The sequence below is a fragment of the Pyxicephalus adspersus genome, chromosome 8 (assembly GCF_032062135.1).
Source record: "Pyxicephalus adspersus chromosome 8, UCB_Pads_2.0, whole genome shotgun sequence".
Lineage (NCBI taxonomy): Eukaryota > Metazoa > Chordata > Amphibia > Anura > Pyxicephalidae > Pyxicephalus > Pyxicephalus adspersus.
This window is the reverse complement of record NC_092865.1, coordinates 47,260,762-47,267,684: the sequence shown is the minus strand read 5'-3', so window position 1 is coordinate 47,267,684 and position 6,923 is coordinate 47,260,762. Positions and strand designations below refer to the sequence as shown.

General features: G+C 39.6%; 1 protein-coding gene across 1 annotated transcript in view; it reads right to left on the bottom strand.

Moving 5' to 3' along the window:
- The window catches only part of GRM7 (glutamate metabotropic receptor 7), a 244,462-nt gene that overhangs the window by 139,935 nt on the left and 97,604 nt on the right, over positions 1 to 6,923 (bottom strand). The window lies entirely within an intron of this gene.

Sequence of the window (6,923 nt, the reverse complement as noted above, 5' to 3'; positions counted from 1 at the left end):
CTGGCGGTTGCCTGGAGCTCTTCCATTCCTGACAAGAATCAGCCAATGGCAATCTTGGCCACTTTGTACCTTAACAATAGGCCCACAGAAATGTATTTATTGCCAACTAAGTAGCTGGCAATGTACACAGCGAACACTGAGAGCCGGAAATATTTACCAAGCCCATAATGAATGGATTTTCCCATTAATCATTATCTTTGTTTATCTCTATGTTTTCTGTGTCTCTTTGATGATTTAGATTTCTATTCCGTAAATTTCTTTTTTTAGTGCAATTTTTATCCTCACCAGTTGCTCTGACTTTTCTAACACATAACTCAATGAGTCCCCGGAACTGCACAAAGTAATATCATCATTGCAAACAGGCCCTCTTGGGCTCAATATGGCCACTGAAATGACTGAGCCCTCTTCAGGCCCTTCATTAACCCTCTTCAAAATGTTCTTGACACGTCTGCTTGACAGGTGCACTTTGATACCGGCTAGTTTACATGTTATTTCAGTATCATATCTCTCTTTTTCCCGCATCCGCCTCACACAGCCTTTTTTTTGTGGAGCAGGAAAAAAGGAGCAGCAAAACCTAATCAAGCAGGTGAAAGAAGAGCTGTCAGAGGGCCAGCCAGGCGTGAAACGGAGCCATAGACCTCCGGGGGATTCTCTCAAAGCAATTAAATGGAGTGAATGCACGGCCTCCATCCTCTGACCCGCTCTCCTAGTATGTGCTGTTTATACTCAGAGCTGGATGGTTAGCAGAGGTGGGAATCCTGCAATGAAATAATCAAAAATTAATGTATCTTCTTCTTAAAGTCATGGAAACTACAACAACAACAGCAAGGGTTACGCCATTTAATGCTAAATCAAACACTCCAGAGCTGTTCTTAAACTTGTTATTGCCCACAGATTTTTCAGTGAAATGTATCTACATCATATTACTTAAATTATGTGACCAAATGGTTGAGTTCAAGTGCTGGGTACCTTTAGCAAACAAAACTTTTTTGAAAATTTGGTTCTTCCATCCTTATGGTCAGTTTGGTAATGGCCGTTTTCTGTCCCACCATTACTGAGCCCCTGTGAAAAAAGGCAGCTCCATAAAGACATGGTGTAATCAGCTTGGTGGGGAGGAAAGATGTCTGCACAACTTTATATTATTACCCATTATTTGGAAATGTGATGTCCAACATGGTCATTTATTCATCACAGATCCACATCCATAATACACAACCATAGTTTTGAACCTTCTCTGACGTGGGGAGGCCAAAGACAGGTTTTTTGAGTGTGTATTGTCTGCAATATTAAAGTTTTGTCAAGCTGAGATCATCAGTGTGTAGCTGGCTTTTCGGGAATTTGCAGACACATGGAGAATTGGGACAGTCTCCATGGCATGAAGGAATGTTGGTCTGCAAGCACCACCCTATGGATAAGGCTTTTTGGTCAGTGATTTTCCCTGCTATGCAATCTGCATATAGTGTGGTCAGGTGTCCACAAACCACTGGCGATACAGTGTAAGCGTATTTATGCCCTTATTTGTGTCCTTAACTTCAAAGCCAGTGTGGGATCAATACAAGAAAAACATCTTTGGAAAGCGGTGATTCGAGTAGAGATGTGCTTTGGGCACCAAAGGCATTGTACTCTAATGAAGAAATGCTTGGGGCCTGCTATGGGGCTGGAGGAGTCAGCAGCACATTTACAACTCACAAGTAAATTCCTAAGTGCCAATTTACCAAAAAGCAAGGGGGGGAATCTACACAACCAATCATTTGCTGCTTTAAAAAAATCTCCCCTTTGTATTTATATTATGTTTTCCCTTTTTTGCAGATATATCACATTTTCCCTGCACTCCATACCCAAAACTTTGCATTCTCATCAGACTCCCCAGCGTGTCCAATACAAAGAAATAATCTCTTAGCTACAAGACTCCGTTTCATTTGGAATCTCAGCATCCCTTTCTTGAAATCACTCAAAATATTCTACAACTCACTGGACTTTTTCTTGTTGACATAATTTCCACAATTCACAGCGCCCAGCAGGTATTTAAAGACCTTTCCCAAGAAGAGTCATCTAAGGATCTTTCAGTGTGTCAAAAGTAAAAAAAAAAAGAGAAGAACAGCGTATAAAGAAATGCATCTCTCCGTCTATATCAGGCAGGCGCTGTAATGTCTGTTTATCGGCTGGTTAAACAGCGTAAAATGCCATTTCACAGATAGCATATCATAAAATAGGGACGCCATAAATGTGCACCAATTTACGCCATTTCACACTGATGAAAGAAAAGATAAACATTCGTAAAGAACTACAAAACCTGAAATTAAAATGACTTCTGGTGAGAGAAATGCCAACAGCATTAGCAATTTTATATTGTAAGTTTCCCATATCTGCACAGGTAAAAGATAGAGAGGTGACTTTGCTATCTATCATTAAAGGGTCTTTCTATCAATAAATATTTAGTTCTATGTAGAAGCTGTTGAGCTGTATCAGTTACTGAATGATTTCTTGCACACTCCAACAGCTAAATCTCACTGTCATAATTCTCAATTGTGTTCCTGTCTAAGCTGGAATTTTGGGTGTTACCTCCCACCTGAGCCAGGAACTCTGTGCAGCGATGGTAGGAGCACCCATAGTGGGCACAGTGGTTGAAAAGACCTAGGAACACATTGTAGCAATAATAGGAACCTCTCATAATGAGGGCAGCAGGTTACAGGCCATGCGTTTAGTGCCATGATGGTAATAACCTCACACAAACAACCTTCATATTCAGCACTGCAACATAGTGCCACAAGTGCAAAAGAGAACCTCATAATTGACACAATAAGTATATGTAACCAGAAACTCGAGAAAGAAATGGTGTGTGGGCACACCAAGTGAATTAGGATAAGCATAATAGGCAGGGCAGATATAAAAACCTATGAACTCTTCACAAGTATAGTGGGAGCCCCTCATACGAAGCACAGCTTGTGTACATACCAATGAACTCAGCCAAGGGGTAATGGAAGTCCTTCATACTGGCTTCTTTAGGTACCCCTCATAAAAGGCAGAGCAAATGTACAGGCTACAGAAGGTGGAAACCCTTTATAATCACCACCATAAGCATGCCTGGGACAGATAGGACTACCATGTTACAATATTGCTTCCTTCTACCTTCAGCAGACCAATGACGTCACCTCAGCCTCAAGTCAGAAAAGTCAATGGAGCAAAGTTTGGGGACAAATTTTTAATGGTAAAATGAAATACAAGGAGACCCCGGGTTAAGGACATGTGACATATGGACTACTCTTAGATACAAATGGACTTTCCTGTTCCCTCCTGTACAGCATGAAGGCTTGGAGGGGGCGGTTTGCATGACTTGCAGAGGAAATCTTTTGCTAAACACAGCTGAGACTGAGATCTTCTGCAAGCTCTTGTAACTCTTTAATGAGCAAGACAAACTCTGCAGTTGTTTCTTTTTGCATATCAAAGCACAGCTGGCTCCAGAAGTTAATGAATGTCTAGGCTTCATAAAGTTTTTTTTTTGCTTTGTTTGTGAATAACTCACAGTGAGGATTTTATACAGTAACTGACACCATGCTGCCTAATGATATATTGAGACAAACATCTGTCCTAATTGCATTTAATAAAATAATGTACCTGTTCGGACTTACATACAAATTCAACTTAAGGACAACTATAGTCCCTATCTCCTATGTAACCCGGGTACTAACTGTAAAGGTCAATTTTAGGGGATAACCCATCAGTTACACATCAGAAATGCTACATAAGGGAAATTATTGTAGCATTTTGCTAGGAATAGCTCCAATGGCAGATAATTAAATTGGTGGTAAAAACTTAAGTAGTTTAGTAGCAATATTCACTTTTTTTACAATAACACATTTATGTGTATTTTTTCCAGTACCAGGACAGGGCAGAGAAGTCTATCTGTTGCTTTATCTGCACTCACAGTCAGCAAACATCCAAGAACTTCCAAGAATTGAGAAGAGACAGAAAGCAGAGATATTGTACAATTGCAGATCTTTCTGCTTCGTGAGCAGATAGGAGCATTATTATTTTATTTGGCGTTCCCAGACTGAGTGTCTAGAAACCCAGAAAATGGAACAGGAACCAACATCACCCAAACAGTTCTGATCCTAAAGCCAAACAAATTACAAGGAACTTTTATATTGGTCACCAAGAGTCACTGCTCTCTGCATGTTATGGGCCATTAGGTACTGTTTTAATGAAAGCTGCAGTTATTCTCCTAATTCAAAACTGCTGTAAAGAATGCTGAAAGACATCCAATCTGGCAGATATAACACAAGCTAAAAAAAACAATCCAACAAGAACATTGTTTTTTGAGGTTGGAGAAGATATAACAATTGGTATTCTCTTTTTAAATGCATCCTATACTCAAGCTTTCATTGCACGCGTTTTATTATTCCTCCAAGAATGAACACATGATCGTGTTAAACCAACTTGTCCCCTGAATGGATGATCATGATGGAGGGTGGGGGGTCATTGCGTTATGATGAGGTAGATTAAAAAACACACAGTACACAGTACACAGCTTCAGGCACGCAAAAAGAAACAAGCAGAGATAAATAATTGATAAGAACATTGACATTTCCACAGAACAAACCTCTTTTTTTTTGTAAGATGAATTGTTACTGCAGATAAAATTCTCAGGGTTTTGATTCCCCAGGGATGAGTTGCAGATGTTGCAGAAAGCTTCCACTTGTTAACGTAGAAACTATTGGACTTTATTAATAAGGAAGTGGAAAGGTGCAATGGTGTGCAAGAACCATAACTCCAGTCTCAAATGATTTGTTTGCCAAATCAAAGACATAAAGAGCCCAAATCTGATTTACTGTCATGTGTTACTGCACACCAGTGATCTTTGCACTGAATTTTTGAATAGGATTGTGTATGTCTTCCTTGTCCATTATGCTGTGCAGTGGGAAGAGGAGGGAGGTGGATAAGCAATTTATTTGGTCCTTCTAACTATAAAGGTTTGGGTAAATTACAAAAAGTGTTGTATTTAAAGCCTAATCCCTGGGTGCTACATGTACCCCCACTTGCTACTTTGGCTGTTGGAGGAGAGGTGAGGATTAAGTACAAATATATAGATAGGCAATAGGTTAAATTAGCTGCTGTGGTTGACCTCTAATCAGCCTACATAGTTCCCTCTCTCATCCTGAAAACCCAATTGGCAAAGAGAGACCTGGAGCAGGGGAAAAAGGAGGTGGGGTTAAAGAATGTAGGAAGGTAATTGGGTCAGGGAAAAGGTAAGAGGAAGTGAGTGGTGGGGTTTTCCACACGCTTGGCCTGATTTTGGGGAGAGTTTCGGTGTTTGGTGGTTCAGGTCCATGAAGGTGATGGGAGGTAATGAAAGTATGGATAAAATAAGCAGGCCCCATGTTAAGGGGACTCTCAATTGATACATCAAGTTATTGTTGGTCTAATATTTTGGTGGTGGACAGGCTGTGCCAATAGTAGAGCATTCCTGAGGTGGTGCTGATTGTCTGGGAGCAATGGATGACAAGGCAGACCCCTGGTAAGATGGTAGTGGGGTGGCATACCTTCGAGGATCTGCAATTAGGGAAAAATTAAGGGATTGTTGGGTATGTTATTTAAGTTATGTTGTAGATGGTTTTGTTAAGATATTAGAAGGGTAAAAGTATTAATAAACTGGAGTTAAGTCCATTCAATCCAAACAATGATGTGGTCTGTTTTATTTATGGATTTGGGGAAAAAAAATTGGGATTGGTAAGTAAAGGTAGAGCTTTAAAACTACATAAGTCATGGCACCAGGGTGTGTTCAGAATGTCTATAAGATATTTGAAGTTTTTCTATAGCAAAAAACTTTTTTTGATTTTTTCCAATTGGGACAATTATGTCTTTCTTTTCCAATTGGGACTATTGGGACCATTTCTTTCTTTTGCTTCCTGTCCAAGAGATGAAACAAGAAATAGAGGCAAATATTAGCCAGTTGTTACCAAATCAGGTCTCCTCAATAGAAGATTTCCACCTCCAGTTTTGGTGACATCCTTAACATTTTGGATTACCATAACCCTTTGCTTTAGAAAAGTCAAAAAGAGAGGGTGAATCTTGCCAGTTTAGGCACACCATGATTAAAATATATCGGGGGTGGGGGGCTGTAATCATCTAAACTCCAAAAAAGAAAAACTTTTGTCGATATACACAGCCTTTATGCTTTACAAGGGTTGGAAATTCCCATTGCTATGCACAATGGATCGCACCAAGTTTCGTCTAGGAGGAGCAGGATGCGTTTGAAACAATTCTTTTGACTTTTATGTAAGAAGGATTAAAACACATAAAAGCAAGGTGGATGTGAACTGAAGTCTTCAAACATTTTCTGTATTCCTGACACCGGGGAATAAAAACATATCTGCTTTTGCTTATACTAAGAACAAAAAAAAAAAAAGTTGAAGCGAACTCGAACTTAGCTTCAGATTTTTGAAGAAGACTTGTCAATGCATTTATCTAGGCAAGACTGTTCACAAGACTCAGAGTGCAGTTTTTCTGAAAATTGTGGTCATTGCACCCATCAATAATGATTAGTAATCGTGTATGGAAACTGTTTTAATGGGCACAGTAGTGCTGGTCTTACCTAATAGGGTATTTCTAATTGGAGGTCTGCTAACATGATGATAGAATGCAACACCAACATGTTTCGGGGAACAGAAAAATGTTCCTTCCTCAGGGTTCAAATAAAATGTGTGCTTGAGAAAACTCAAAGTAGCAAATAGGGCAGACAATATTAAAAAAAGTCTGCACTGATGAATATCAATGTAGAGCAATTAGGAAAGGGAAAGTGGTTGGTGCATCAATAAATTTCTATAAGATGCCACTCATAAACACTAAAGAAACATCAGTGTCTGCAACTGAGTGTTGCATCTTCTCATAGCCACTTCTTGTTCACATGCACTTGGCTGGCACTA